Below are 15,810 nucleotides of genomic sequence, written 5' to 3' on the forward strand. Positions count from 1 at the left end.
AATTTTGAGGTAAGAACCACTGGTATAATCTGCATTCACGTAAGCTTTAGCCTACATCTACATGTTAAAAACATGAGGGTTGCAACACTTTCTAGTGTACTTCAACTGGATCCACAGAATGAGAAACATGACATGGGAACACACTAAATAGGTTGCTAGCCTATATTTTATGTATTTTTATATCAATTCTATTGTAGGCTAATGAATTATATTGAACAATGATATTTGGTTACCTTAGTAATTCATACACGCCCATGTTTTCTATTGATACTGAGAAAGGTTGTAACAACGGCACACTGGGATAAATAGTAGCTATCTTTCTATAGCATACTACTTAAATTTGTAACGCATATAAATATTGGAATATTCTAGCAAAAAACCCACCGAGTTACAGACGTTTAAACAAATTGTGTTACACTCCCCGGTTTCACGTACAAAGACATAGGATATAAACTAAAAATCTTTAGCACTCCAATAGTCATGCCAATAAACCGAACTGAATAAGTCTATCAGCCTGTTAACTGACAAATAATCACACAAAACGCTGAAATGGTTGATAAACAGCGAAATTATCGATAATTCCTCGCTGTTCTATCGAGTTGCACACAGAATTGATCGATCACGTGCGGATGCTGTGGACGCGCGCGACTCGGCGCGAGCAGGCGGAGGTGACAGGTTGTCTGTGAGCGTCGTGATGACACATTTACATGGAAAAACACTTCCAGAAATGGCAGCCCAAATGGTTCGGTGCGTGTCGCGGTCTGTACTTCGCAAGCAAGGGGAGGAAAAATCGTTTACAGCAGGTGTTCAAACAAGAGGATATGCGCAATTAATGCAATTAGATGCAGCTTGGTTACCAAAACACAGGAGTAGGTCTGAGTAAAATACAATGTGTTGACTTTTCACATGTAGATAAAATCACCAGAGCCACTAAACAAAACGTTAAACGTGGCTGTCTTGTGTCTGTATCGTTTTCAACAGATGGTTTTAGTTAGTGGATCCATTTAAAGTGACAGGCAAAGAAAACATTTCGTTTAAACGTCTGTAACTCGCTTTTTTTTTTCTACACGTCTCAGGGTGTCCTCATATCTGTAAGCTACAAATTCAAGTTGTTTAGAAATGTAGTTTATCCTTAAACGGTCTAAATTGATATCAAGTAGCCTACAAAGAGTGCTGTTGTTGCAGCCTAGCATTAAAAGAGAAGATTTTGTGGAAGAATTAATGTGATAATCAAATTTACACATTTCATTTCACTCCCATCACCATCCTAATTTAATTTTTAGCATTTTATTTCAAAATGGTGACTATAAGGCAAACATTTCATTAAAAACAGCATATTAAATGGCATACAAATAGAAATCATGTTAACAGCTTTTTGTTTTTTACATAGCCTAATGTGTGAATGCTGCATATCAGATTAAAACGTGAATCTAAATCATATAAATCATTTTACTTGATAGCAAATTCTAAACAAAGTGTCCGGGAAAACCTTTTTATCAGGAAGACGTGGTCATGTACGATAGTGATTCTAATCGGTTAGTCTGACAGTGTTACTACTCCCCAGTCCAATATCAAATAACAGCTGTGTAAATATACATAAATCTTAAGAGAGCCTCTGCTTACTTAGCTCCCCGGCAGTAACAGGTTCCTCCTAGATAGTGTTTGCTATCTAGACCGTGCTGCACATTTGAACTGTTGCTCTGAATTGGATTTGAGCTTCAAGAGGATTTGGCTCCTCTTGTTGGTGTTGATATTTCAGAGCGATATTAGACTGCAGGGTAGCCCTGTGTAATATTGTGGAATCTACTGAAGCATCATCAAGACCTCAAGGGCCTTTTAACACAGCCGTTTTAACATTGGCCCCTAACCTTGAAGATGGCAATCCGTTTTTTCCGCATACGCGTTTTCCAGAGTAGGTTGGACAGCAAAACGTGAGAGAATCTGCGTACGAGCGATGGCCATTTGTGGTGTGTGTTTGAAGTGTGAATCAGCCAATGCCAGTGACAGTCTAGCAGTGGGGGACGCGAGGGTGGATGTGGAGCTGTGGAGCAGCTGTCCGCTGAGGGACCGGAGGCGTTGGGAGGGGTCGTGAGAGGCCTTAAACTACACCCGCTGGTACAGAAAGAAAAAACAGTAGTGATTAACAGCGTTTATGTTCACTATTATACTTTGACTAGTTGTGGAAAAACGTCTTAAACATATTACATTAATAAATTAGCAGACACTCTTTTTTATATTTATTTTCAAACTACTGACTAGTGATCCAGCAGAATACTTATTCATGGTCCAGTGTGTCATTCGCCTCCACAGAGAGCCAAGCACACGGATCCCAAGGGTATGTAGGCTAAGAAGCTCAGCTTTCCTCTTGGTGAGAGAGTGTCTGTTAGGCCATGCAATTGAATTACAAAGCAGGAAGTGAGCAGGACCAAGATTGTGCACAACAGGCTTCGGTCGCAGTGGAGGAGACGGTGCATGTACGCTGTGCAAATCAGAGCAGGTCTCGGGAGAGATATTGCCATCTTTTCCGCTCTAGTTTTAATTACAGATAAACATGGACCACAGAGACTTGAAATGAATGTAGAATGGGAGTCAATATGTGCATTTATCCGCTATGCAACCATGATAATTCTTATTTCTTTTCAGGTCTTCACAAAACAACTGTGGAGAGAAGCTTTGAAGAATTGGTGCTGTGTGAGTATGTATTTACTAATGTTATTTTTTTTTTATATCAGCCCATACCAATAATCAAATAATCCGATATTTTATATATAAAATATTAAATTGCACATTTCCCCTATTTTTATATTTAGATTACCTTTGCTGTCATAGTGCTGTTTTAAACTAATAATTCAATAACACTGTTAACTGTAATATTTAACAAATCTTGAAATAACTATCCAAATTTCATACTGTACCTTTTAATGTTGTGATGCCTAAAATCAGTTGTAGCATTTAAAATGAATGATTTTTTTATTTTTTTATTTGTAGTTTTTAATATTTATATATATATATATATATATATATATATATATATATGAAGAGTTCAGATTCAAAAGCCTCTAAATGCCATCTGAAATTTTCTTATTGAATGATCATTTTTATCAAGCTTGTATAGTTAAGTTCAGTAATTTCACTTAAATTACAATTAATAGGTAATCTTCATTGCCATTTAACTGAAATTACTGAACTTAACTATACAAGCTTGATAAAAATTATCATTCAATAAGAAAATTTCAGATGGCATTTAGAGGCTTTTAAATCTGAACTCTTCATATATATATACATATATATATGATAAATGGTTGAAATGAACACACACACACATACATACATATGTATGTATATATACCATTTATCAGTTGTTGGCTTTTAAACAGTTGTTTTCATCGTGTGAAAAATGATTGGTTATTGACCATAACATATAGTAATTAAAAACAACTATAAGCTTATCGGTATCGGCTCGAATATTTATCCGTACCCTTTTCATCTATAATCCAATTTTATCCGTACCCTTTTCGTCTATACTCCAACAAATCCTGACCTGTGCTGCCTACCTAAGCCCTACCTATCGAAACAATGCATTGAACCCTTTTCGTCCTGGTTGCCCTGGTTACGGCCACTTATCAAGAAGAGGACTTAAAGATCAAACAGGTGTGGTATCCAGCTGCCGCGATCCTCCCGTTGCTATGGACCTTTGTTCGGCGCCAAGTACAGGTGCACGCGGAGTGTACACAAAAACATGATGGAGGGACAAAAAGCATTTCGCCTCAGCGCTGCGGTGCCATAAACTGCCCAGCGACCTATCTGTGCTTCAGAAAGAGGAATGGGGGTGGGGGGTGGAAAGGAAAGGAAAGGAAGGGGGTTGGGAGAGGAAAGTCAGACTGAAATTCGACATCAGAGGTGGGCACAGCGAGGGGTCCTGACTGACGGGGAAAGCTGGGGTTGACACACACACGTCTACTGATCGCGAACACCGTTCGGGCGTCCACCCCAGGAAACTCCCCGCTAGCACCTCCCCCACACAGTCATGTGACGCATATCGTCATGTTGCCGTTTTTAACAACCGTCACTCCATTTGCAGCAGCTGTCTTCACCATCCCCTCCGTCTCTTTAGATTTTTAGCACTAGAATCCCATCCAAGTGTTTTGATAGCGGCAGGTGGCACGACACGTCCAGGAAACGGTGCTGTATTTCGCTTAACTCTCTTTGAATGCAGCCTGAAATGTGTTAAATTAAATTTGGACCTATTGATTAACAAGATACGTGCCCGTTCCAAAACGCTCGGGCGTATTGAATTGACGACGGTGACTATAAGAGACGATCGGATTCGATTTGAGCGCAATGGCCATGAGGTCATCTGACTTCATTGCGACGTTCTGCAGTTTAGAAAATGGCAGAATTGATTTTTGATGCTATAAAAGCAGGCTTGGATGGTTTGCCATGGATGCACAATCGAGGTAATCTGATTGCAGCCTGGGAAATCTTAAGTGAATCAGAGGTTTACATTCTGTATGCAGGTGTTTCTTTAAAAAGACCAGGGCCGTTTCCATAAAGGACGTTTTTGGTGAAATTCGCCTTGGATGAGATGTATTCCCATCTAGAAAGGGAGAATTATCACAGACAAACATAAAACAGCAGATATATACGCACTCTCAGACCTCCACCGAATATTTTTCAACATCCCTCTGACAGGCAGATTGGGGGGTGTGGAGCACATTCACCACCTCCACATCTCTCCAATTTCAGCACTGTAAAATAAAAAGAAAAAACGGTAAAAGGTCGTTTTGACTGGGCTCCTGGGAGCGAGCATGTTCAGGTAATTAAGTGTAGCTTCACTCAGCCCCCTTGTCAAGGCAATTACCGTAAATCATATGCTCTTACCCGCGTTAATTACCGAGAAATCGGTCTGTACACCACTGACTGACAACCACAGTCTGGCCTGCACATATTTACAACAATAACAATTATCCGATGTACCGTTACATCTGTAACAGCTGTGGTCAAAACAGATATTGCTTGTAAAATGTAACCAAAGCTATTTGAACTGGGGAAAGGGGGAAAGTTCTGCGCTATTAATTGAACCTGATAGTTTCAAATTCAGAATGAAAAAGGAACAACTTATTTTCACTGAGATTAGTTTCAAACATGAAATTGTAATAGTATATTGCATTTATTATGATATATAGAGCTAGATTACAGGCAAAAAGGTGGAAAATTAATTGGAAAACTTTGATTTATATAAATATTATAAACACTGGAGTCAAAGTCCTCAGTGAAAATCTGCCAATTCTATAGTGAAAATAGGGACAAAGTTAAAACAAAAATGTTGATAGATAGATAGATAGATAGATAGATAGATAGATAGATAGATAGATAGATAGATAGATAGATAGATAGATAGATAGATAGATAGATAGATAGATAGATAGATAGATAGATAGATAGATAGATAGATAGATAGATAGATAGATAGATAGATAGATAGATAGATAGATAGATAGATAGATAGATAGATAGATAGATAGATTGATTGATTGATTGATTGATTGATTGATTGGGCCAGGATTAAGCCTTAGTTAAATCAGGACATTTAAGTAGCTTTAATAAACGTGCTTTAAATAAAACATTTATGGTGTGCATCTTGAGACAAAACAATGGCACTGTTATATTTTAAGAAATGTCAGTACAAGTTGCTTTCAGTTAAAACAGCTCAAACATGCATTTTAGTGTGGGACTAGCTTATGCATTGTCTGTGAAACTGGGGCTCAGAGATTTATGTGGATAATATACTTTTAAATGAACAAAAATGATTACATTTGAAAAATTCAAAATGGCATTTAAACTAATGAACTCCACTATAAACCACTTCTTTACTCCACAATCTTTACCATCAACGTAAGAAATTTTAGTGCCGACTTCTATTCCAGACTGTATATTTCTCCTCAGCGTTTCTATTATTGTAGATTTGTAACTACAGGAATGGTGCTGAGGAACCACAGGCACAGTTTGCCTCTCAGCTCAGCAACTCTCTCTCTCTCTCTCTCTCTCTCTCTCTCTCTCAACCGCACACAGCACTCACAGCAAGTCAGTAAGAGATGGATTCAAGCATCTCTGCAGTGCTTCTTCCTCAAAGATAGAGCGAGACGGAGAGAGAGCGAGTAGGAAGTGGGAAGTCACCTCCGTCACTGTAAGTCACCCACCTAATCAGCTCAGCTCAGTGCCTGGGGAGAGAGAGAGAGAGGAGAAGAGTGAGAGAGGTAACAATTTTAAGGGGTGACTGAACATTCATGTAAGGTGTTCCTGCTATGTTCCCTCAAAGGACGGGTTCACTAGATGTGAAGGGAATCAAATTAGGAGAGGTGGCCATCTGGGTTGGGGGCCGACGTGACCGTGTTACTGTGGTGTTATTGCATTAAAGAAATATATCAGGAAGATTTTTTTGATGCTTAGGGTTAGCGAACTAACAAGTGAGATAACTGATTATATTTGCTCACAGTGAATACAGTTATGGTTGTCTTGTTTTTGTCAGGATTTGATTATATCTGTCTGTCTGTCAGTCTTTTACATAACATTTCTTTGTTTTAACTTTTTCAAAATAATTACACTTTATTTTTTACTAAAGAAATGGCATATTTTCACATATTTTTGGACTTCAGTGTTTATAATATTTATATAAATCAAAGTTTTCCATGCATCCATCCGTCCGTCCGTCCGTCCGTCCGTCCGTCCGTCCGTCCGTCCGTCCGTCCGTCCGTCCGTCCGTCTGTCTGTCTGTCTATCTATCTATCTATATCTATCTCTATCTATCAGTATTTGCTTTAAAAGCAGAGTTTTTGTTTACTTAAAATCGAAAATCGATTCATACCTGAACTCTCCGAGTTATTTACCGCTTCAGATGGAAAAGGGTGCTTTTGTAGTTTACTTTTTTTTTTCTTTTTTTGCAATTAGTCATTATCACGCTCCACATCTGCCGTGGAACATTTTCATTTAAACATCTGAATGTGAGTCGAACACGTCTCTGACAAAATTTCTAAGCCAACTGACATCATTATCTGCCGTCTAAGCTCCATAATCGGCTGCCCTAATGCATTTTTTAATTGTTTTCTTTCCCCAGTACATGTTCCACACATGAGTTGAGAAGGAAAAAAGTACTAGCTATTAAACGAACATCTCGTCATCTGCCTGACCAACTATTTCAGGTCTCTCCATTAGCGAGACGCGATGAATCCGTCTGACGTCCGAACTGTCACATCCCAGAGCCTATAAAGATCCCTGTAACATGCTCAACAATCCGAAAAACGGAGACAATTGATTTCCGCCTGCCAAGAATGATCGTAATAAAGTTTTACAAGCATGACGAATCCCCGAGGTTATGATCTATGCACATTCTGAAAGGAAAAAGATTTCTCTCTCCATCGAATCATCTTTAGACAAATGGTGGCGACAGTATAATTGGACATTAGTCTTAATTCGCATGTTACAGGAGCTGAATTGAATGCTCGCTCCTCTTGGCTGGACACCGAGCTCTTTCTCTCCACGCGGCGCGTTTGCTTTTTCTAATTGTGCCCGGTGAAAGACGTCCATCCTAAACTGGAGAGCATAATTTAACTGGCCTTAATAAAGGATTACTATTCAACGTAGAGCCCATTATTTTCCAGCCAGACTCCCGACAGGAGATCAATAGGAACGGTACTCTCACCTTTTTTTTTTCTTTCTCTCACTTGCTCCCACTTCTCTGGAATCTTAAGTAAATGTATAAGTGCGTGCGGAAACGGGTTCAGCTACTTAAAGAAAATGAGAGGGGACCGAAAGAAAAAAGGACGGCACCGACTTTATTCATACAAAGTGAAGAGCCTATTATGGCTAATATGTTTTTTTAATGGGAAAAACCATAGTTGATCCGAGCTAATTTCCCTTGTGCGGCTTGGGCTCTGAAAGTAATCCATCACCTCAGTATGAGGCGGTGGCGGCAAGTAGCCACGTCTCTAATGAAGCTCTCCTTCAGAGGGCTAAAGAATCGCGCTGTCAGTCTCCACTCAATGGCGTCTCCGACACAATGCCCTCCCGATTGTTGCTTTCTCTTTGTATGTGCTAACCCAAGCAGGGCCTTATACAAAATGAATGGGCCGATGTAACCTTAGCTTTGACGGTCCCCTGCCATCCCAAAACACCTGTCAGTCATGCTTTTGTTGTTCGCACAGGTGAGTTTGCCGGAGCACGCCGTACACACTTCTGCGCTAAGACAGAATCTTGCGGTTCGCGTTACGTCGCGCGGGCCGATCCATGACCGAGGCTTTTTTTTTTTTTTTTTCTTGGATTTTGTTGTTGTTTTTGTTGAGCCCTCCGCCCTTTCTGGACTGAAAGCAAACAGAGTGTTTCCTTCAGAGGAAAGAGGGCACAGTCCTGTCGCTCGTGTCTTCTGAGGAAGGTAGAACTAAATGCACTCAGCTGTCCTTCTTCAAATGTCACTATCAAAGGTCTAGGATGTGTGTGTGTGTGGAGAGAGGTTTTAGCGAAATGATGTGCAAGCTATAAGAAAAGGCCAGCTCGCTGCACCTTTCCTGCCTCGCCTTTGCTGTCGCTCTCTCTTCCGTGCATTGATCTGTCATTTAAAACTGATCACTTCATTATCTCCTGAACGGCGGGCGTTACGTGGGAGTCGTGAGCGCGCTTAACTGAGCGCTTTCTGGTTTATGGCCAGCTTTTTATACTGCTTCGGTGGCTAATGGTAATTCAGGGAACATAGGATTGATGGGACCTTAGTTTAATGCTTAGAAATACTAAGTGTCTTAACTATGTAAACCAAGTTTCGTGCAAAATGTTTCACAGGATTTTGACCAATGAGATTTGGTGGGGGGCGGGGCTATGCAGTAGTGATGGTCAGATTTACATGGCTACACTAAAAAATTGTTATACGCAGGGTTAAAAAATTAACGTTCAGCAAATGCGAGTAAATAGGCTTTAGCGATTCTTTAATAATTCGATTTTTTTTTTTTTGCTAAAATGTGACTTGTCTTCGAACAGCTTTGATTGTGGAAAATGTCTTGCATGAAGCCAAGCATTAACAAACAAATGCAAGAGAAAATCAAATGAATAGTTGCAGTATCATATCAACAAAAATATAATAATTTAAAAATACTTTATATAATATATTTAGAAAATATAATAATACAATGCAAAATGCATATTTTATAATCTTTATAATAAAATATTATATATAATATAGTATATATAAGTTATAAATAAAATATATTTTACATTTATATCTAGATAAATATGTATAGAGATATAAATAAATGCATATTTATAATCTATAATTGTATATTTATAATAATTTTATTTTATGTTCAAATTTTTCTCATGTCACTTAACATTGGCAGGTGTGGTATACAGTCAAATATAGTCAACACTGTACTTTAATTCTTGGTATTGCATTTGTAATACTTGCATTTCTTCTCTCTATTTTTTTTTTTAAAGGTTTCCACTTGTTAACCATTCGATGTGTGATTCACACCTAAAGCTTTTTCTGGGACTTTTCAAGCAGACCTGTTTTCGAAGTAGGGGATTGTTGGCTGAATCATCTTTCGTTTTGATCCTCATCGGACCGCACACGAGGACACAAGGTTGCCACAGTAGCCTTCAGATACGGGCGACATTTTGCAGGGTGTGTGAAGTCTTCTCAATGGAAAGGGCAGGTATGCTTCAAGTAATACCACATTATGAGCTCCCGTCAGTCTCGGAGTTCTCCGGATTCCCACTGGCTCTCTGGAGAGCTTTAGCTCGTGTTGCTTCTGAAGCTGAAAGCACACACATAGAAGAGCTCTTAATAAATATTCATCTTCATAGACAGGAAGTCAATTCCATCTCCTATAAAATGTATTGGGCATACTGCTGGTTTTATCCCAGTGCTGATATTGCAGAACATCCATCCAATATATTGAAAAAGATTACAGAAAGCCCTGTCCGCGAACATATTGAAGTGACTCTCAACGCCTTCCACTTAAGTATTTCTACAAACACAGACTTCAGTTTCAGCAGATGTTGGCCTGGGCCGCTGTGGAAGACTAGTGATTTTGTTGTTGTTCCTTCTGCTTTCTGACAACAAGTCACAGTCTACCTCAGTGACCAGGTCCGTTGTCTAATGGTGTCTAAACCATGCCCTCTGCCAAACGAGAGGCTCATCTATGACCAGATGCGTTCGTTTTCTCCTTCATTAGACAGGTAAGTCGTGTCTGATTGTTGCTTGTAGCTAACGCTCATAATTAACCATGTTTTGGACCCATGAACATGCTGTCTAACAATGCAGCTGATTAACTGGCTTTGTTTTTTTTTAAAAAACAACATAATTTTGAATATTCAAACAGCGCTGTTAGCCATGTCTTTTGTTTTGTATGTGTAAATGCGAAATTATTCATCTGAGAGTTGGATTTTATTTGTGGTGTTGCAAACGGAGCCCTGTAGGACGCGATTGCGCGGACCAACTTAAGGTGAATGTTTTTGTGTAGGAGGGTGATGTGTTTCAAGGCCTCGAGCTCTGAGTTGATCTTTTATTCATGCAAACCTTGTACACTTCTGATGAAGCAATTATCTCAGAAGCAAATCGCTTTTGTTCTGTCTGTTAAACGATATGCAATTGCATCAATATTTTCTTTCAAACTGATTAAAAACGTCATCCTGATACCTGCCTGAGTCGCCTCCTTTTCTTCTTCTCTACACAAGTTTGACTGAAACAAACCACAGAGAAAATGTAATTGTGCTTCCACACAAATCAGATGCACTCCTGTTGCTTTATTAATCAAATCAGCTTAGGTTATTAATCTAGTCCCTCTTAATTAAGAGGCCATAGATGGGTGAATTGCAGCATTTGTAATGGTATTGTGCAGCTGATGGATACACAGACCAATAAAAGCCTTTGGTAATGGCTTCGCTGTGTCTATGAATATGCATTAGCCCAGCGAACGATGAACAATGAGAGTGGGTGTTACCTTCAACTCTCAGCGAATGGTGTAGGATGTTTCCATGGCGACCACCATGGCAACGCTGTGCTGAATTACTAGCCTCGGCCTTGAGAGGGGCTGTTGTCGACAATACTCGCCGCCTGCTTTTATCATGCTAAAACTATAGAGTGCACTAGGTTATTACGACTCCATTACTTTAAGAGTAATTCATTTAATAAGATATTGCTCCTCCCAAAAAAGCCCATTCAGGGTCATCCACGGATTGATCCGAATGAACTCGTTCAGTGTTATTCAAGGGGGAAAAATGGGTTGGAGATTGAGAGAGCGCACCATTTTCATTTGCAATGATGCTTTACATTATGCTCAAATCTTTCCCTCTGTCCTCCGGCCCTGGTGATGGGTCAAAGGATTTCAATTACTGCCACACAAGCTCTCAACATCCTGGTCTACAGAGCAGGGTTCAACAGGTTCATCAGCTTATCATTTCCAATTGCACCAATAAGACCTTGCTTAAATATTTTATGAAGTAAACAGCATTTTCATTCTGAAATGTACTGCACTGGACATAAAATGACCCTAAAGGTTTATTAGAAATTATTAGATCACAAAGGGAAAACAAAAATGAATCATCCTTTTTACTTCAAACCAGATACGTATATATATATATACACACACACACACACATGCATACATATTATACATTTTATATATACATGTATGTATGTGTATATATATATATATATATATACACACACACATGCACATGCATACATATACATTTTATATATACATGTATGTATATATATATATATATATATATATATATATCAATTAATCACATCTTACATAAAAGTGTGTATGTATGTGTATATGTGTGTATCATTTTAATTCATTTATTCATTGCATTTTTATGCATTCAAAGTTTCTGATGAAAGTGGTGATGCTACCATTTTATATTGCAGTGGACAGATGAGCAACTCTCTAACAAGATATATATATATAGCCTATATATATATATATATATAAATATATATATATACACACACACACACACACACAAATATATATATATTAGAGAATTGCTCATCGGTCCACTGCAATACAAAATGGTAGCATCACCACTTTCATCAGAAACTTTGAATGCATAAAAAATGCAATCAATAAATTAATTAAAATGATTAAATCATCAAAGGCATAAAACCCCCAATGACATATAAAGAGGATATAAGGGTCAAAGGTAAATGTCTAAGTAAAATCACACCGTACTAAGCATCATGTGGGTTACATTTTGTTTTATAGTGCATGTATAATTCTGTGCATTAAGAAAATCTAAAATGCATCAAGTGTTCTTTTCTCCCTTAAAAGATCAAAATGATAAATGCTAATAAAATCAGATTGTACAGTTAAGAACAGGGTGCACAATGCCAATAAATAATAGGCTACACTGTATTTTGCAAGAACGAGTCAACGTTATGCGCTCCGGATCATAAATGATAGAATTACAGGATTAAATCTTTTGTGTTTCGTGGCAGCTTTTATGTTTCTGAAAGCTGAAAGCCGAAAGCAGGCTTGTTGTTTGAGAGGACGTGTCAGAAATAGCAGACTGCCTCTCACACACACAGTCCCTGGAGAAGCCTGACTGTAATCCTGACGGGCAGTGATTGTGTAAGAGCGCCACCTGCTGTACGCTGACAAACCCTACAGACGCCCAAGCCGAGTATGGACAATATGAGGCTAATTGCGATTTTATAATGAATACAATTACGAAACACCTTATTATGCTGCGAATTAACAAGATTCTACACATTTTTGGATCAACCCGAAGTTGAGACTAAAAACTGAGCTCCGAAATATTGAATATGTATACCATGACACGATGCCAAGGCGAGATAACGGAGAGACATCGCAGATAAACCCGTGCCAACTGCACTTCCTACAGGACAGCTGCCATCAGTTGAGTGCCCAGCCGTGAGTGAGCCTGCCCACCATCTGATGACTGGGAGGATGACAGGAACACGGAGTGTGACTGGGAGTGATCCATAATAACACACACACACACACACACACACACACACACACACACACACACACACACACACACACACACACACACACACACACACACACACACGTTGTGTTTTCATGTTTTATGGGGACTTTCCATAGACATAATGATTTAAAGACTGTACTAACTGTATACTCTATCCTCTTACACTAACTCTAGCATCACATAAAACTTTCTGCATTTTTACATTTTCAAAAAACATCACTTAGTATGATTTATATGCCGTTATCCTCATGGGGACCAAAAAAAAAAAAAGGCCACACAAGGACAAGGATTTTGGATATTGCCATCTCTGTGGGGACTTTTTGTCCTCGTAATGTGGGGTTTACCAGGCCACACGCTCACTCACAGATCAATGCACATCTCTTTACATCAATGTCATGTGGTTGGTAAGAAAATTGACATGTGAATATAAATGAACTGTCCTTCTTGGATTTACTTGCAATTTGCTTTACTGTCATGTTTCTAGTCTCTGTCTTTCTACAGTTTTATATGGAGACTCATAGGCTGTAGGCTATACTTAGTGGATTAGATTTTGGTTTAGCCAACTTAATATTCTTAAGTTCTAATGCAACGTTTCTGCTACGATATACTCAGATTTTTAAGTCGAACCAACAAGCAAAGCATGTGAATTAGATGCAGTTTTTTTTTCCAGGCATAAACTGAAAACATTTGTGGAGCCCCATTCCCCCTCTTGAATAATTAGGGCATTGTTTGACTGTTTGCCAATTTAATTTACACTTTTATTTTTGTCACGTTTACTATCATGTGATATCAGAATTGGGTTTTCCTTATAATGCAACCATAGATTATAGGTTTTAGGTGGGTTTCAAACGTTTCAGTAAAGATTGTGCCCTGAAAATTACTTATTCATTTACATTTAAAGATTAAACTACCAATTCCTGAGGTTTTTGTGTGCCATTTTAAAGTATTCCAACCATGTTTTGTCTCAGAAGCCCCTAATAGAAAACCTGAGATCAAAAACATATATTGAAAAAATGAGCACAACTGTTTTTAACTTGATACAGTTTAAGAAATTAAAAGTCTAAAGTGCTGAATCTAAATAAGTATGGGGGGATTTTTACACAGATGTTGCAAGATATTATTTTCCAGAGGAATGTATTGCTACTGAACATCTGGGTGGTTTTAATTTGAGTTCTAACCTCCAAGAAAAACAGGTTTTTACTGCGGAAATACTCATAGAATATGGATGGCAATGTGTTGGATGGGATTTTTTCCCAGTCATATCTCACTGATGCATCTGCTGTTCAAATAATGATATAATAGTTACAATAATACTTTTTTAAGTATTGTCTTATTTATGCATTTTAAAGTCTCCAAATAGCCAGTAGTATGAACTGGGGTATGAATTTTAGAAACACATATTTAAGATTTTCCTTTGTCATCTAAAAAATAAATATGCTAATGTGTAATTATAGCACAGATGTTCCAGTTGCAAGTGAGCCGCATCCAACAAAACAGAAGGTTAATGGGAAAATCTGTGTGAGAGGAAAAAATAAACGTTCATATGTTTACCTATTAATAGCCTGTTGGTTAATTATCTTGTCCACTGTACAAAATGTTAGAGCACTGATGTCATTTGAATCATAAAATGTAAAAAAAAGTAGTCTATTATGTGACTCATATGGCAAGTTCAAAATAACTAACTAACTAAAAAAAAAAAAAAACACTTGTTGAGTTGGCCAAATTCCCCTCTAACTGTATTTTGTATTTTTCACCTATAAATGCTCTGCTGTTATTAATATTCTGCCGCATTTCATACAATCCACTCAGTATTCAAGAGGTTCAGTTTGATTAAATGAATAATTTAACTGCATGGCTCATGGAAGCCTTGCAGCTAACAATGCTGAAATGTCTATATTGTTTCACTTTCATTTTCACGGACCCCCTAACAACACCGATGAACATACCCGGGGCCTAGGCTATACCATGATGGTAGTTACTTACAAGAAAGAAAAAAAAAAAACACAGATCTATTTTCTTGAAATTATCTATGACTCAGTCTCAACCCCTGTCTGACTCATCTCTGCACTACTTAAACAACAGTATTATTGCGTTTTATTATCTGGACAAGCATAGGTTAATGCACACTATAGCTTGTGTAAACTGTGCAAAATCACAACTGTTTTGCTGTTTAAATAGCCTACTGTCTGAAAAGCCTGTTTAATGGAAAGGCCATTGCAGAATTTGCAGCAAACATGCCCTAACGTGTTAAAGGGATAGTTCACCCAACAATGAAAATTAGCCCATGATTTACTCACCCTGAAGCCATCCTAGGTGTATATGACATTCTTCTTTCAGACGAATACAATCGGAATTATATTAAAAAATGTCTTGGCTCTTCCAAGCTTTATAATGGGAGTGAATGGGTATATTTTTTTGGAAGTCCATCAAAGCGCATCCATCCATGATAAAAGTGCTCCACGCGTCTCGGCCTTCTGAAGTGAAGCGATGCGTTCGTGTAAGAAAAAAATCCATATTTAAAACTTAAAAGCGAAAGACTAACCCTTGAACTTGACGCACAATGTAATTACAAACGCAATTGCCCACCCCTGTTTTGAACCGCGAGAGGCGTCAAAGCTTACGCTACTCCTACAAGTGTTACTCTTTTGGCGTAAGTCGACTTGTGTACGGTCGTCTGCCTGGAAGCTAGTTATTTTAGTCGATAAAGCTTTTTTAAAGCTACACTGTGTGATATTTTCCCCTATCTAGCGGTGAAATTGTATATGACTACCCAGTGAATATTAGTTTCTGTTCCTTTCAGTT

The sequence above is a fragment of the Scardinius erythrophthalmus genome (genome assembly GCF_964197995.2).
Source record: "Scardinius erythrophthalmus genome assembly, chromosome: 24".
Lineage (NCBI taxonomy): Eukaryota > Metazoa > Chordata > Actinopteri > Cypriniformes > Leuciscidae > Scardinius > Scardinius erythrophthalmus.